General features: G+C 39.7%; 1 protein-coding gene across 2 annotated transcripts in view; it reads left to right on the top strand.

Moving 5' to 3' along the window:
- The window catches only part of phrf1 (PHD and ring finger domains 1), a 94758-nt gene that overhangs the window by 33681 nt on the left and 44352 nt on the right, over positions 1–16725 (top strand). The window contains exon 17 of one of the 2 annotated variants that reach the window (XR_533921.2): positions 7504–9405. The exons of the other annotated variant lie outside the window; for it this stretch is intronic. The gene's annotated coding sequence lies outside the window, so the exon portion shown is untranslated. The remainder of the gene's footprint in view (positions 1–7503; positions 9406–16725) is intronic. 2 annotated transcript variants of the gene reach the window in all.

The following is a 16725-nucleotide window of genomic DNA, read 5'->3' as shown; positions in this document are numbered from 1 at the left end:
GCTTGGGCCCTTTTGGCCATTTACTTCCACTCTGGCTGGCTGTGGCGAGCTGTGAATAGTCTCTGCTTGGAGGAGACACAAAGGCGCTTTTGTGCTACGGCCGCACCATATTCATCATGTAATGCCTGTAAGACAAATCTGATTGGACGTCTCTGTCACTTTGATGTGGGTCCAGAGTGCGAGTGGCCCTGAGATTGCTAACTTCACTTTCTATTGCCTATTCTGTGGCATTGATATGGGGGGTGGAGGCAAGGAGCTGGGAGTGGGGGGGTCAGGAGAGGTAGCTTGGGGGAGAATGAGCGAGCAGGCAGGGGGTAGTCCTCATTATTTGCAGGAGCAAATTCATAATAAATTTCCCCATTCTACAAAACCGGGTCGAGATGATTGACACTACTTTACGCCAGGCTGAACAAAAGGCCTGATTTGAGCAGAATACCAAATGAATGGGGTGAGCGTGGATTCAATTCAAACAATTTTAATCTCTCCCAGTCCTCCCTTATTTCTCCTCTCCCCCTTTTCCTCACTTACCCTTTTTTTCAGCTCCAACTCCACTGCCTCTTTTGTCGAGAGCATTCTCATTTTACAGGGTAATTCTACTCCAACGGATGTGCTAATTGTGCTGGGTTAAACTGGACGCTGGTGGACGCCTGTGATACAGAGCTTATTCTTGCCTAATGACTGTAATGATGGTTCAGAGAGACTGCAGCCTGCAGACTGGGTGACTTGTGTAAAACTTTTTAGAGGTAGAGCTTTTTTCTTTTTTCTTCCCTCCTTTTGATTCATGCAGGCTGTTAGGGAACATAGAGCAAAGAAAGGCCTCATGGGGGGATTTAGTTAGGAAAAGTGCATCATAAAAGAAGCAATATTACTTAACAGTGGCTCAATTTGAATTCTGTCGCTGCACGACAAACGTCACGCTTCTGTGAAAGAGTACAGCATTTTTCTGAAGTCATTAAACTTCACCTGTAAGCAGGTACGAGTTTACTTCTGAGGTAAATAGGTGATCAGACTTGTGCAGCATTATCTGTACAGAGAACACAAAAAGACTGAAATTCAAATTTGTTCTGACAAGTGTGTAGATTTGTGGAAAGAAGGCCTGGTACTGCAAGTTGTCTGTGGCCTCCGGTGGTTGATAGTGGTACTGCATGTTAAAGTCTTAGATTTTGTCTCAGCACTTCTTATTGTTATGCTTTTTATTTTCACTCCCCATAAACGTTTCCACATTTTGTCACATAATGTATTTCATTGGAATTTGTGCAATAGAGCAAGCAGTGTATAATCACAAAGTGGAAGAAATGCACAAATGTTTTCCCAATTTTTTTTCCAAAGAAAAATCTGCAAAGAAGTGTGTGCGTGTGCGTGTGTGTGCGTGCGTGTGTGTGTGTGTGTGTGTGTGTGTGTGTGTGTGTGTGTGTGTCTGTGTGAGTCAACAGCAGAACCATCTTTGTGTTAATTAGAGCTGCGCTGTATTTCCACCACCTTTATTCGTCTTGACGGTGAATATTTTGCTTGTTCTTCTTTTTCTGCTCTTGCAACATACCTCGACCTGGGGAAGATCAGATAAGGAGCGTGTATGTAAATCAATTCTGGACCACAGAAAAAGTTTTGCATGTAGGCTAAAAAGTTGACATTTGTTTTCAACCGGCCAGATCACCTACCTAAGAATGTTTGCTATGTCCCTTGCACTCAGTAACATGCAACTCTGTAAATTACAACTTTCTCTTAATATTTCGGCAATGTTGCCACACCTCCATAAAAGCCAATTTTGAGGAGTATATAGGTATTTTTTTTCCTGAATGCAGTTTCTTGTAGACCTTTGTAGAAAAGCATTTTTGTGTTTCACTGATTAATGCTCTAAACTCAGGCTTGTTTGTTTTGAAGGACAGTTGTGTTTAGGAAGGTACGCAGTTGTGTCATTGCACATAATTGACTGAACAGTGAGATGATCAAAGCTTGAGGACTTATTTATTCTCTGAATCTTCTATAAACTTCTACATAACTTTGTCTGTCTTTATGCTATTTGTTCACAAGTTTTTTCCAACAAACACCTGAAGCCTTCACTGTAGGATGAGATCAGATTATGCTCATCGTCCACTATTTAGGTGGACTGTTAAGGCAGTTGGTTGCACTTGATTGTCCTTATTAGTGAGAAATGCATTTATGCAACATTAAGTTTTTCTGGCAACAAATTCTCCCCCTTCAGCTGTGGATATGTGCCGTCTTTCCAGAAGACTTGGCAATGCATATCACAAAAAGTTTGAACTATATGGTTATCAGGACGCTTTGTAAAAGAGATATTTGAAATCAAGGAGTTTTATCCTGGTTAAGTAAACGCTGAAGAAGAAATTTCAAGTAAAAAACATTGAAGTTTATGATTGTAATGTTGCAAAATGAGAAAACGTTCCTGGTGTATAAATACTAAGATATGTAAACTTCACCATTTAAAGGTAAATTTGTTGATTTCTGAAGCCCTGTCAGCATCTTCTCTTTGATGGTCTCCTATAAGCTCTCTGTTCACATCTTTGAAAAACATAAGGTGTTGGAAAAAAATCAAAGTAAAATAGCATCCCTCTGTTTACTAGAAGCACGAAATGTGGGTGCTCACAGTGTCGCAACTTTTACGTTGTGTCTTTGTCTTTATGCCGGACGGTCTTTCATCAACAGGCTCACCTGAGATCAGGTGCATTCCTTCACTCAACAATTTGTGGTCATGTCTTAGTGTTTCTATGTACATGTGGGTTACTGTGCACAATCGATCATTGTCTGGATGTCAAAGGTTGCACCTCTTTCTTTGTAAAACACTTTTTTACTCTCTTCTTTACAAGTCCTGTCCCCTCCCTACGCAGACAAACACACTGTCATGTCCCGGGGTCCTCAACAGGCTGCAGCCTGCCCCCGGAGAACTTGTTCGCAGTGACAAAACACGGCTTCATCAGTCTCTGACACGTCTTGCCCTCAGCTTTAGATCACATGGCTCACTCTGCTATTGTCTGATTCAGACAGACAGTAGGACACTTGGATATTTTCCTTTATGCATCTTCTGAATATCTCAGCATGACACAATGGATTCACCTTCTGTATGTTGTAAAAGCACAGTGTACACTTGCCCCTGGATATGAATGGCTTGTGTGTATGTGACGACGCTAAGTACAAACATGAAAGCACACAGAGGATTAAGATGATAAAAGTAATGAAGAACAGGTGGTTGGTTGTTGCTAAATGCAATTATATTTTGACTGTTTGATTTTCGTCATATTGGATTAATACGTGTACTATGTTGTTATTAAAACCCTGATATAGTCTAGCACTCTTTTTAATCTAGCTACAGGGGCACCCTTTGAGGGGCCAGGAGGTTTTGGGACAATTCCAAGGCCCTCTGACCACTCCCTCAGCTTCCAAAAACCATACAAATTTATATAAAAAATGCCACTGTAAAAAGAATTTTATCTATAATAAACATCATTAGCCTTTAATATATGAATAATAAGATAAGTCTGGACATTCTAGTTTCCTTATATAGCAAAATTAGCGCAAAAAAAAAAAAAAACCCAACAAAAAACATTTAAAGATTAAAGGAATGGCCCATTGTGTGTTTTAGCTCAGTGTCTGCCTTTGAGATGTGTTTATTTCAGTATTCTGTAAGCTCTCATTTTTCCACAAGTGTAACAAAGGAATGATGTAACATGATATCCCCATGATGTCTCACAAAGAAGGAGTATGTTTGAAGTTTTGTCCTAAAGGTGTGACTCCATGTCACTCAAATGTTATTATGTCAGTCACTTTTTCATCGTCATCATATAGTTTCGCAAATATTTAAAGGTTTAATGTTTCTTTCTCTCTCTTTCTTTATGTCTTTCTTTCTTCCACTCTTTATTTCTCAAGGACAAGTGTGAAATACGAGAAGAAAATGCCAAGCACTATAACATTTATAGCCTTAGCTAATGTGCAATGTATGTCCCCAGCTTAAACCCCAAAACTTTCACCCCCAATATGCTTACATTTCAGACAATGGCTCCGTATGACCATAAAACAGTTTAAAGGACAGTGAAACAGCACGTCAAGATAAAATATTACAAATAACTTAATTTTCCCCAAATACAAACTTTCAATTATGCATTAGAAAAGAAAGAGAGCTGTTGATTTGAAGAGTTATTTGTACTGTTCCATGGTATCCTTGGAGATGTTTGTAAGTGCCAGGAACATGAGCTGCTCTCCTCTGTCTCTGTTTCCCCAGCTCTGCGTTTTCATTTCTGAACGTCAGATATTAGAGGACCAAAATCTGAAAACTGAAAGTAAAATATAAAAAGACAATAAAAAGAAACAGATTTCAAGATAAAACAGAAATACCTGTATTAAATTAAATCAGTGACAATAAAGATACAACATCAAGATGAATAAATAAGCACATAGTATTTATATTATATATTTTGAAAACAAAAAAAACCCCTCTGTAGATTAACATTATATTTAGTCTGTCTAACACACACACACACACGCACACGCACGCACACGCACACACACGCCCACGCACACGCACACACACAAAGATGCTATGAATTGACATAGAAATCCATGGTTCCCCCAGGCCTCCCAGCTCCCCACACACCATTATCAGCAGTTATGGTCAGGCCTATAGAGTCCTGCCCCCTCCCTGAAACAAGGTAGATGGAGGATTAGCGAGCACCATTTAGGGATTCCTTTCACCCTTCCGTTTCATTTCATTAGCTTGTGACCTCTCCAGTTAATTATTTTGATCTGGCCAAAGGCTTGGCCTGCTTTTGATTATCCTGACTGACTCACCGCCCCCATTAAGATGCACAATACTTAACACACCCATTGAAGGCAAGGAATAGCAGTGGTGAAAAGGAAGGAGGCAAGAAAAGAAAGAAAGAAAGATTGAAAGTGGCATTTACCAGTCACCAGCAGAGGCTGTGTGGAAGGCAACCTGGTGATGGCAGGGTGGCTTAAAGCCCTCTGAGGTTTTGTCAGAATATGCTATTGTTCCTCATTGATGGAGAGGCCCTCGTCTTTAAAGGGGAATACCATTGCGGAGTTGTTTTCTAAACTGATTTTAGAGGTGAAAGTTGAGCAAAAATAGGATGCCTTGCTTTATAAAATACCACATTGAAGTTAAATCTGCCACCTGGCTGCAGTGGCCAGCTTCAGTGAAACAAACTTAAATGTTATTTTTTATGTTAATGTTACAGCACGCATTGTTATTGAAAACTTTAGAAAAATCACTCAACTTTTATTTTTTTAAATACAAACTCTTTCAAAGTAGTCTTTGGCAACATTTCTTAAAACTTCCTGGGAGTCTTTGAAATCATTCATTTGAAATTCTTTATTGCTAATTGTTAAGCCTTGAGTGTGACTATTTTAGAAGGATTCCTTCATATCAAAAACTTCTCAACTTTTATTTATTAAAGTTGAAATGATGAACCTCCAGTTTCTGAACCTGTAGACAAAGATTGCCAACAAGCCAGTTGCTGAAAAAATGTGATTCAGTTGAAAATTCACAGAAGGACTATGCATCTCTCAAGTCCTGAGTCAGATCATCGATGGGTTTTACATTACTTTCACATTCTGTTCAGGTCTCGTTGATAGTTTTCCCAGATCTGTTCCCTGACTTCCAATTGTCCACTTTAAACGGATGGCTAAATTTTATTTAAATGAGGTTTTGTGAGACATAGTTCATTAGCATTTACCTAACCTGTAGTAAATGTATTTCATATCCCAATAACTTTGCACAATATTGAATAAATTCTTAGAGGCAGCTAACAAACCCCCTTAATTCCTGTGGTTGTTTTAAAGATAAAAAAAAATCTGACAGAATATGTTGGTATGTCAAGACGTCTTAGGATCATTAGGAAATGATAAATCTTAACAAACAAAACGTCCACCTCCATTTTCACCGACTTTCATAGCTTTACCCTCTCCATGGCTTGGATAATGTAATTTTTTTAAAAAGATTTTGATCTTTAAATTCAATGGAAAGAACTTTGAAATTTCACCCACATGGAGGATAGGTAGCATTTATTGTTATTTCTGAGATGTAAATGTCCATGTAACTACACTAAAGGTTATATGGCTGTAGCCTGTCGGCTGTAATAATCTTCCTGAGGACCTGCAAGTCTTGGTGTACTCCAAATGTGAAAGAAACGTTTTCATTTTGCAACAGACTTTCATTTGTACAATTACTATGACGATGGCGATTTTCCAAGTCTTGTTGTTATATGTAAATTGTCCTAGAGCACAGACATTCAGCCGAAGATCCTGCAATGATCTGGTAGAAGAAACTGAGAGAAAATTAGCACAAAGAGTCCAAATGAAAACTATGAAAGATCTTCAGGAATCTTTAAGAACTGTTCAAGAAGTTGAATCAAATAAAGTTCACTGAAAGCAAATTATCTAGAAATTAGAGTAATAAAAAATGGTTGTGCATTGCCTTTAGATTTCTGTAACATCTAGATATATTTTCACTTCAGTCCATTGATAAAAAAAAATGCAAGTCTTGTCTCCTTTTTGTCCACCTGCTCCACTGCTGCTCTGGTGCTCAAATTGCCCATATTTGTTCATCCTGGGAGTGTTTGCAAAGGGATAGCTTCCGTTTACCTATTACCCCCCACCCCCCCAAGCTCCATATTGATTGCAAACACAATAAATATCTTAGCAGTTTGTGCTGGATAGTGCCCTACAAGTATGTCACCCAATGCGTTTCTCACTACAACCAAACAAGAAAGCTAAAAATGTTTTCCAAAGTGGATGTAGGTGATGTTAGTGCTGCTCTCAGTTCCCTGTTTTTACAATCACAAAGTCTGTTTTGGTACTTTTTTATTTATTTATTTTTTTTTTGCCTGCCTTGATACCAATGCTGCTGGCCAGTTCACCCTGTCTGGCTGTGCATGTAAAGAGTGTCCCTTCTTTGTTCCAGCTTTGGGCCTACAGCCAAGCTCCCCCTTCAAAAACTTAAGCCACACACACCACACAGACACACATACACTAAATCACACATGCACAGAGAGCACCCCTCTCACTCCTTTTTTCACTCTCCCAAACAACGCCCCCCCCCCTCCTTTTCCCCTGTGCTGCCCTTAAATTGCAGATAACAAAAAAGAGGAGAGAACCTCGGAGACAAGCATCACTTTAAAAAAGCAGGTGTCCCCAACTTTTCAGAGCTCGCCGATTTCAAATGGAGACCCTTTAACCTTGGTGCTTTGCTGGCTGGTGGCTGAGGTAGCCAGTCAGAAGCCTAATCAGTCTAGTCTGACAATGCTGGGAGGTTGAGGGCTGTCAGTCCTTCTTTCAGACGAGGGCTTCAATGAAGCCGTGGAAGAGGGAACCCCTGATTGATTAGTGCCTTTTTATTGAAGTGGAAGTGTGTGTGTGTGTGTGTGTGTGTGTGTGTGTGTGTATGCGTGTGTGTGCCTCTATCAGGGCCCGAACAGAAAGCCTTATTTAAATCCTGCGAGTACCATAATTATGACTTTTTCTTTCTACTGGCAGGTTAAAGCTGACAGAGAGGGTTCTTAGGGCTCACTTCAGCCTCTCAGCCTCCTAAAGAGCGATTATTGCTGCCCGTAAAGTGACAGGACCAGTCAAGCTCATCAGCGGTGGCTTTAAAGACCTGAGACCCAGAGACCAGGTCCAGCACAGGACTTGTAGAAAAAAAAAAAAGGCAAGTCTGTGTAATCCCATTTCATCCTTATTAACTGACACGAAGCGACTCCACAGTTTGTGTCCTCGGTGTTCGAAATAACGGAAATAGTCTTTGAGCCGAGCTAGAAGGGTAAAACAGACACGTGGGTTAACTCGGGGTCACAAACATGATCGAAATGTGTCTGATCCTGTGTGGCCTTGTTTGTAGATGGTCTTCTGTATCTCCTCATCTGACTTTATATCTTCTAACAGGTCAACCACTATCAGTCCATGTAGGTCTGCTGTGCTGCTCCCCTCTATAAATCCTAGCAGCAACATCTCCAAGGGACATTTCTCTATTGTTCTGAGACAGCTCCTATCTCCTGACCACTTTTGGATATGTGTGTATGTGTGGCCATTTCCCAGGTGTGTGGCCCTATTATCCACATATTTGATAGTGCTGCTTTGGGGTTATGGGTTAGGTTTAGGACTAAGGTGTGGAGAAGGCAGAGCGAAACAATAGAAACAAGTGAAAGCCGGGGAGGTGGAGCAAATACACACAGCTTTTCTAAATTTTTATTTGTTTAAATTACATGAATAACTTTTAATTCCAGTTAACAACTATGCACCACTTTATGTTGCTCAGTCAAAACTCCAATACAATGCACTGAAGATTTTTGCATGGAAAAACTTTAGTTATCTCAAAGGACAGCAATGGCATCTTTCCTGAGACATTTTTTTGCCAATAGTTCTGTCAAAATGGGAAGAAAAATATATTAAAATTTTTAGCTCTCTGTCTTTCTAGCTTTCATTCAAACTGATTTTGCATAGTCATCCTTGAAACACATGGTCCCCTGCTGCTGATGAAACCCGTCTCCACCACACTCACTCCTCAAATGTTGAAATGTTATCTGCAGCTGTACATCTTTACAATCACTTTACAAGTTTACATTAGGCCAAGTAGATATTTATGTACAGCAGTGTTCACACTTATTGACGCATTGGAAACATTCTTAAAATATATATATTTTTTGTGCAGTAGTATCTCCTCATACTGAAAAAAAAAATATCTATAACTTGAGTATGGTTAAATGACCCATTAAATATATGCATTTTACTTTTATTTTCAATAAGCAATAATTGTTGTATCCTCTTCTGTGGAATATTTTTTACCTTCCAAACAATTGTACACAAATTAAAAGTTGTGTTTTCTAAACATTTTGATGAAGGATTATAAGCAACAACTGTAATAAACTTAGAAGTTTTTCCATAGTATTTGGCCATACATGTGGAGGGTGCTGTATTATAAAGTAATGGTCAAGTGAATTCTCTTCTATTACATCTTTCCTAAACAGCGGCAAAGCAAAGCAGGTTTTATTGATAGCCCACATCATCAGCATTTAGTCTCAGACAGAATCACGTGAAAATGTTGCTGCCTCTGCTCTCTGTGCCTGTCTTCAGTTGTATCTTCTAGGTAGCTCTTGTAATTTGATTCCTGGGATTAACTTAAGTGAAAAAGTTTAATCCTAACACTTTGAAGTGTGTAAGAGATTAGCATCCCATCCAGGAACCCCTGAAAAAAAAAAATCCACAATTGTTATTGATCTAAAGATATCTGGCTGCCTTCTTTTCGCTTTGAACATTGCTCTTTCTTTTCTGGCTTTTGCTCTGCAAGGGGATGGCCCGTCTTTGCTCGGAAAAGTCACAAAGGCAGAGAGGAACACAAAGACGTGACTCACCGCTTTCATTCAGTTAAAATAATTCTCCGTGGTAAGCATAAACTGTTTTGTACGTATGCAGTACATTTTCCAAGGCATGTGGCAACACGTCTGCTTTTTTTTTTTCCACCATTAATCACTACTTGTTAGGTAACCACTGTACTCCAGCCTTTACCTCTTTATGTCCTGTCATGGTTCATGGTCTCCACAGTTGTAGACGATCCACATGAATCAATTTTGAACACCTACACTTTCTGGAGTATTAACCATGTCAACACAGAGTGACTAAATGCACAAGCTCTCCCCAATCCTCGTTACAAGTCAAACACACACATACACACACACGCACACCCCCACACGCACGCCTGCCACCTTGAACACACACCCAAACACACCTGCGTTTTGCATGACTTTTAGTTGGAGGGGAGAAATTCCAACATGAGCCCATTTATCAGAGGCAGAAGCTCACAGAGCAGATATCAGTGATATAGATTTTAAGTCAACATGCCAGCAGGTGTCGAACGTGTTTTTACTGCACACAAGTGATTCCACTCCTGGGTCTGCACAGGGCAATAAAAGATGAAACTGCGTTTTTCTTTTATTCCTCCATCACCCCACATTCCTGCTCCCTGGATAGACGCCAGGCAGTGTCTCTACCCAACAGTGCCTGAACGCCAACGCATTTACCCAACAGCACATGCACGCCAACATATTTAAATCGACTCAGATAATGAAAATTTTACTGATATGGTAATGCTGGAGCCTTTTGTACAATATTGAATTTAGCTGGAGGCAAAGACTCTAAAATGAAGTGCCTTTCACTTTTTTTTCCTCATTGTGTAACCATAAATGTCAGTTCATTTTAATGGGATTTTATCTGATATACAAACATAGAGTGGAAAATAACTATGAAGCAGAAAAAAAGAAAAGTTACATGACTTTCAAAATTCTTCACAATTAATATATTTGTCTCCCTACGTCAGTGGCATGATGTGTTGTAGATTGATTGTGGGCCCAAATGCAGAACATTGGAGGCGTGGAATAGGTGATGAAAATATTTAATGAAAATGATCAACACAAGAACCAGAAGTAACGAAAGAGAGAGCATAAATCAGCTTTGAACTTATAAAAACTGACCATTTTGATCATTCTTCTTTGCAAAATAGCTCAAACTCAGTGAGGTTGGATGGAGAATGTGTGTAACCAGCAACCTCGAAGTTGCTCCACATATTTTCCATTGGTTGTATGTCCTGGATAGGACCGGGGCATTCTACCATGCACATTTGCTTTTATCTGAACCCGCCATGTATCCTGGTCACTCATATCTCTTGAGTGCTTCTTCTGGGATTTGTCCCATTCAGCTCAATTTCCCAGGATCCATTTCATCCAAGCCAATCAGCAATCAGAAGGAGGAATTGCAAATGATGACATTGAGTTTCTGCCCTGTTTTTGAATTGTATGTCTATGGCTGTAGTTTGTCAATGGCAGAGGAGGAAGTAAAGAAATATATCACATATCAATTTATTGTTTCCTAGACTCTACAGATTTTTTTAATTTGTGCCCAAAAGCCTGCAGGTCTTATTAACAGCCATCTTGCTTGACTTTCCAGTGGTGGACAGTTATTTATAGCGTGGGCAATTTCTGGTAAGCTTCATAACGTAGCTTCCTCCACATTTGAGCTGGTGCGTTAAAACATTACGCACCAACTCAAAATCAGCTCAGTCAAACATTAGTTACTGGGTAAAATCATATCCAATTGAGTCCATGCCTCCAACAAGCAATTGTTTTTCAACAGCTGAAGTTCCAGACTCTCTCTGAAAAGCAAGGAATAAAACAAGGAGTTAGTTTTTACCTGGCGAATTGACATGCATGTCTAACTAGGAGCAGAAGGTCAATCTAGGCTCCAGTCTGAAGTTTTCTGCAGCCTAAAACAGGGTTTCTTCCAGAATTTCCCATTTAGTTTCATCTGCAATACCATACACTACTTTGCATTAGTCTTTTGCATAAAATCCCCTTGAAACACAGTATTCTTTGCAGGTATCACATTACTAAATAAATTAAAAAAAAAAAAACGAACCGGGGAGTATGAAGACATTTGCAAGGCATTGTATGTATGAGGCCATGTTTTGTGTTGGCTCATTAAACTTGCAGGGAGGTTAAATGCAGTGGGAATGTTCTGCACTTTAGTGTGGCCCAGAAGCACACTCTGCTCTTCAAGCTGCAACAGGCTCCAACTCAGACATTATTAAAGATCCTTCAGGTATGATCACGTAATGTGCTGAGACTATGCGTTGCCTGGTTTTGACTGCTGGGATAGATGTTTTATCTCCAGTCTAGTTGGCGAAAAAGCTGCTGTGCTGTTGTGGTGGAACCACACACGTGTCTCCGTTTGACCTGGAGGTATCCCGTGTGACCGCAGTGATAACTAATCTCCTTGTAGACGCAGGAATGTGTGATGTGCTTTCACCCCTACTGGGGGGTCCACGTCCACTGATGTGAAAGACACTAAGAACTACACTGATAACAACAGTAGCATCCTCACTACCCCCCCCCCTCCTTTTCTGACTGACTGGAGTGAGAGACTCTATCGAAGATTGACAGGGATGAAGCCACAGGGTGTGGAAATTAACTAAGTTTGCCATTCAGATGCTCGTCTTTGCAGAGGAAGCCAGGAGGAGAGAATCTGCCCCACTTGTTTCCTGATCAATCAAACTCCCATCCTGAGCGTCTCTATGGTTTGGCATCAGAAAAACCAGGTCTGATTAACTTCCTGGTGATCTGATCCTGTGACAATTTCAACACAATAGGCAACAAAAGCACGCCGTTTGCTTTTCTTGCAGAGATTCTTTGCTGCTTACAGATGGAAGAACAACACATGTTTGGGGTTTTTGTTGTTTTGTGGGAAGATGCATCTCCAACCAACTGGACCCAGACAAAACATTAATTATAAAGAAAGCACATGCTTGTCCTGTCAACTATTGTTTGAGTAATGTTGCTAATCCAAATTGAATCAACCATCTAAATTGATTCTTTGTCTTGTATGCCTGTCCCTTTTTTTGCTCGATTCCACCCCTTCACCTAATTATACACAATTAATCAAAAACAAATAATCTCTCTTGTCCTCCTATAGTACTTTATATTTGTACCTATAAACATAAGTATTCACTTATTTATACCTATATATATATATATATATATATATATATGTATATATATTTATATATATACATAATATATATATATTCATGTATTCATTTATTTTAAAGATGCCTTCCTAATTGCCTCCTTAAAGATAGCAGAAGGTCAGGAGAGCAAACAAAAATATGATAGTGGAAAAGAGGAACCAAAAGCTAGTGGCCCGGTGTGCTGCCACAGTTTGCTTAATGCTAAACCAACAAGATAATACGACGTTGTCTGGACTCTATTTGAAGATAGAGGTCAGATCTGGCAGTGTACGGCGTGTGGTCTCTGCTCCTCTATCAGCAGTTCTGATTTTCAGTTAGATACCAGAATAAAAATGTTTGAGTTTTTGTGTGTGTGTGTGTGGAGAAGGGGGTGGATCGCAAAGTTAAGATAGTGTTTGGATTGGCCATTTTTATAGGCAGGTGTGACTTTAAAGCCTAGTGTGTTTCTTTGTGAACTTTGCCCCCGCACGCAGATATCTCTTTTTCTGAGACAGGTGAAACTGTTTAGGCCACACGAGAAAGACTGGAAGTAAAATGGAAAGCGGACATGATAATAAGATAAGATGATCTTGGAGGGATTTGCCTCAGCCTCCATTATCTCTTCCCGGGAAATTCCTGGGCAATTGAGTGAGTGGAGATTTGTTAATTTGTGACCAGAGTGGAGGAAGAAAAATAACGGTCACAAGTGACAGAGAAATTTTTTTTATGGTAGCTTGCAAATGCATTCATGCCTCTTAAACTGGCTCACATTTAATCACATAATCATGTTGTATCTGTGTCATCCTTTGGGAAAGACGACGACAACGTAGTGCAGAATTCTGAAACTAATATAGAATAATACAAAGAAATGATCTCTGTGAGTGCTGCACAAAATATACTTTTCAGATTTGAGTAAACAAAGAGAGAAAGCGAATTTTTTTTTAGCTTTAAAATTATTTACTATTTTGTGCTACTCTCAAATAAAATACCAGTGAAGTTTTCAATTGTAGCATTTGAAAAAGTCCCAGGAATGAATAGTTTTCAGAGGCAACATGTGGGTAGAGAGTCAATACGCTTTCATAAAAATGTCACACAACCACAGGCTATGAGCAGGAGACTGGGGTCTGAATGAGAATGAGGAAAACAAAACTGAAATTTTAGCTCCTTGATTTTGAAAATGAGAAAAGAAAATATGCCCTCTGTGTTTTTTTTTTTTTTTTGCGATTGTTTAAGTAATTGTGTTTTTAGTCATTAGAAAAACAAATAGAGGACTCTTCCATCTTAGTGGGAGTGTTTATCTTGCTCTGAACACCAGTTGAATTTCATGTTATCCTCCCTGTATGTCCCTGAGGCACAAGTACACACACACACACACACGCGCGCGCTCACGCACACAATTCTTCACACAGAAACACATAGTTGTTTTTCCTCAAACATCAGGTCTCTCTGCCTTGTGGCACAGGCAAATTAAGCCTCCCAAAAAACAAAAACAATTTTCCATTTGGAACGCGGCTCTCTGTTTATTCCCGGCTTCATTCAATTACCCCCTCTTTGGTTTGTTTAACATTTCATTCCCGTGATCTAATTTTTTATTTGGTTGCTCTTCAGATCTGTAAATTGGGCCTCAGCTGAGCACAGAAGCTGCATGTGGTGTAGAATTCATTAAGCTCGCTTGAAACCCTCCCCGCCCTTCATCCGTATGTGTGTGCTCACACACTGCAACTACGGCATCCCCAAAAAGGAGATGTGTTTATGTGTGTGTGCGCGCGTGTGTGCGTGCACATGTGATGCTACGGTGAAAGGCACCATCTGTTCCATGTGACAGTAATGAAGTGAGGGGCATTGTGGTACAAAACCTCAGACCCATTCATCACAGCTGTAGGCGGGCCAAGCATATTCCCTCTGTCTTATAGGGATACCTCTACATGCACGCACACACACATGCACACACACACACACGCATGCATACCACAACCCTTCACAAAACTGTAAGGTTCCATGATTCTTTCTCACTATTGTCTGAGTTTATGCAAACACTTGTAGAGCTGTTGAACTTTCCACAAAGTTCCCATTTAGTATTGGTGAAATCTTGATTGTACTTAAATTTGCTTATTATCTGTTACAATGTGCCATTTAGACTCATTTCCTTGCCAAGCTGCGGTGGTGCCAGTTGGAAGTGGGGAAGTTTGTAATTTGCTGTTACAAAATTGGGCAAGCTCACCTGAAAAGTAATATGGGTTAAAACAAACAGTTGAAACATACTGTTTGCAAAAAAAGTCCCCTGCAAAACAAGTTATTGTGTGTCCTTGTCAGTGTGTGTTAAGTCATGTGTTTTATTTAATTTGATTCTATTGTTTTCTATTAGTTTCTGATTTACTTTTGATGCCCGAGTGACTAAACTCAGCCTTTGTAGACTCAGCAGTTACATAAACAATTTTTCTCAGATATTTTCAGAAAAATTAACATCATTGTAGGATAAGAAAACATGTTGTATGTAAAAAAAAAAGAAAAAAAAGAAAAAACTAAGGATGGTCAGGAACTTTTAGAAGTATATAATAAATTAAAAAATTAGAAAGAAAACAAGGCTTTTTTATATTTTGAGTCTTTTTATCTGTCCCGTTTATTCTGACACCTCTAGATGAATTCCAGTGTAATCAGCTTCCCGTGTTGGTTACATTTTGCTGATACAGTTTACCTGTGTGTGATTTAATGTCCAGATGAATCAAAAAGAGCAAGGAGCCCACACACCACACAGGTCAGGGATAAGGTTGGAGAAGTTCAAAGCAGACTGTTTGTCAGAATAATATGCCAACCTTTGAACATTTCACTGTCCCATCCATTATCTGAAAATACATCAACTAAAATACAACCAAAGAAACAATTAAATATTTTATATCAAAGTTTATTACTGTGATAGAATAGCATATTTAAAGTTCAGATCTTAAGTCTTGATCTAATTGATAACACTTGGCAGGACCGTTTCCCCAGTAACGAGTCACCTGATGGTCACACCAGTGCAATCAAGTCTGGTCAATGTGGAAACGCTGCTGGATTTTCAACATGCTAACAGTGGTCAGTTTGGGAGGAGTCACCTCTGATGCCCAGCTTCCAAAAAAGAAAATAGAATGCATTTTTAATACAGATGGTAAACGGCTTAAGAAATCTAGAAACTCTATTTTTCTTTGGCTTTTGTAAATCAATTTAAATTCAAATCTAGTTCAGTTATAATATTTACAGCCATTTTTTTAGCTCACGGCACTATTCATAAAACTCTTCTGCCGCGACTTTCTGCAGCCCTTTCTGGTATCACGCTGCGTCGGCTGATCTTAGGCAAACCAACACAGACCTCATGTCTTTGCAAATGATTAGAATCATTGTTCAAACATTGACATCAGCTGGAAGCGCTTTATTCCTGGCTCTGTTTAAACCAGACAGGCTTTCCCCTAATGCCACCGACACTAATATTGACTCCCATAGCCTAATCCCTCAATGTCTTGCCATGTCTAAAACCTCTGAATGCTGTCATTAAACAGCCCATTTATCATATTTCCAGAGGCTCGTTGGAGGTGTCTTCCCCCGTGTAGCGCCCGCAACCTCCTGCCTCTGCCTGCTGATTGTTTTAGTCACTGCAGACTTCAATGCCAGTGCGCACTTTCAACTCTGTTGTTCAGCTCCAGAAGCCCCCTCCCGTCACCTACACAACCGCCGCACCATGCTCAGCATCTTTCAAATGGCCATACAATGAGCCTCATTCTCTACATTCGTTGCCCTCGCCCTGCATGAGTTGCTTGTGTGACTTCCATCTTTATACTATATCAACAAATGCTTTGTGCATAAATGGCCCCGGTGGCTCCAAACTAAGAAAACTCCCTTCATATGCCACCCACATGCCCAGCTCTTGCGTGTGCATGTTTTGTATGACCACACATGATTGAACAAGTGCTTGGGTTGCTCAATTTTGCAATGCTGGATTGCAAACTTCCAGTGTGGGTCAAGTTGTTCTATGCAGGTCAACCCCGCCCATTGTTTAGAATCCTTCTGATTTTGGATCCTTGGAGTCCATAATTTTCTTTTTATTTCTATGACCTCATGAAAAAATTCCAGAATTTCAAAGTTCTTAAAACCAAAGGTTACAATTCCTGCTGAAACAGAGTTCAGTGGCCATACTGTTTACTTGTTAATGCACAAGTCTGAAAGCAGAGAAATAT

Source organism: Poecilia reticulata, linkage group LG6 (genome assembly GCF_000633615.1).
Source record: "Poecilia reticulata strain Guanapo linkage group LG6, Guppy_female_1.0+MT, whole genome shotgun sequence".
NCBI classification, from domain to species: domain Eukaryota; kingdom Metazoa; phylum Chordata; class Actinopteri; order Cyprinodontiformes; family Poeciliidae; genus Poecilia; species Poecilia reticulata.
Note: the sequence above shows the minus strand (reverse complement) of the source record. Positions and strands in the feature narration are given on the sequence as shown.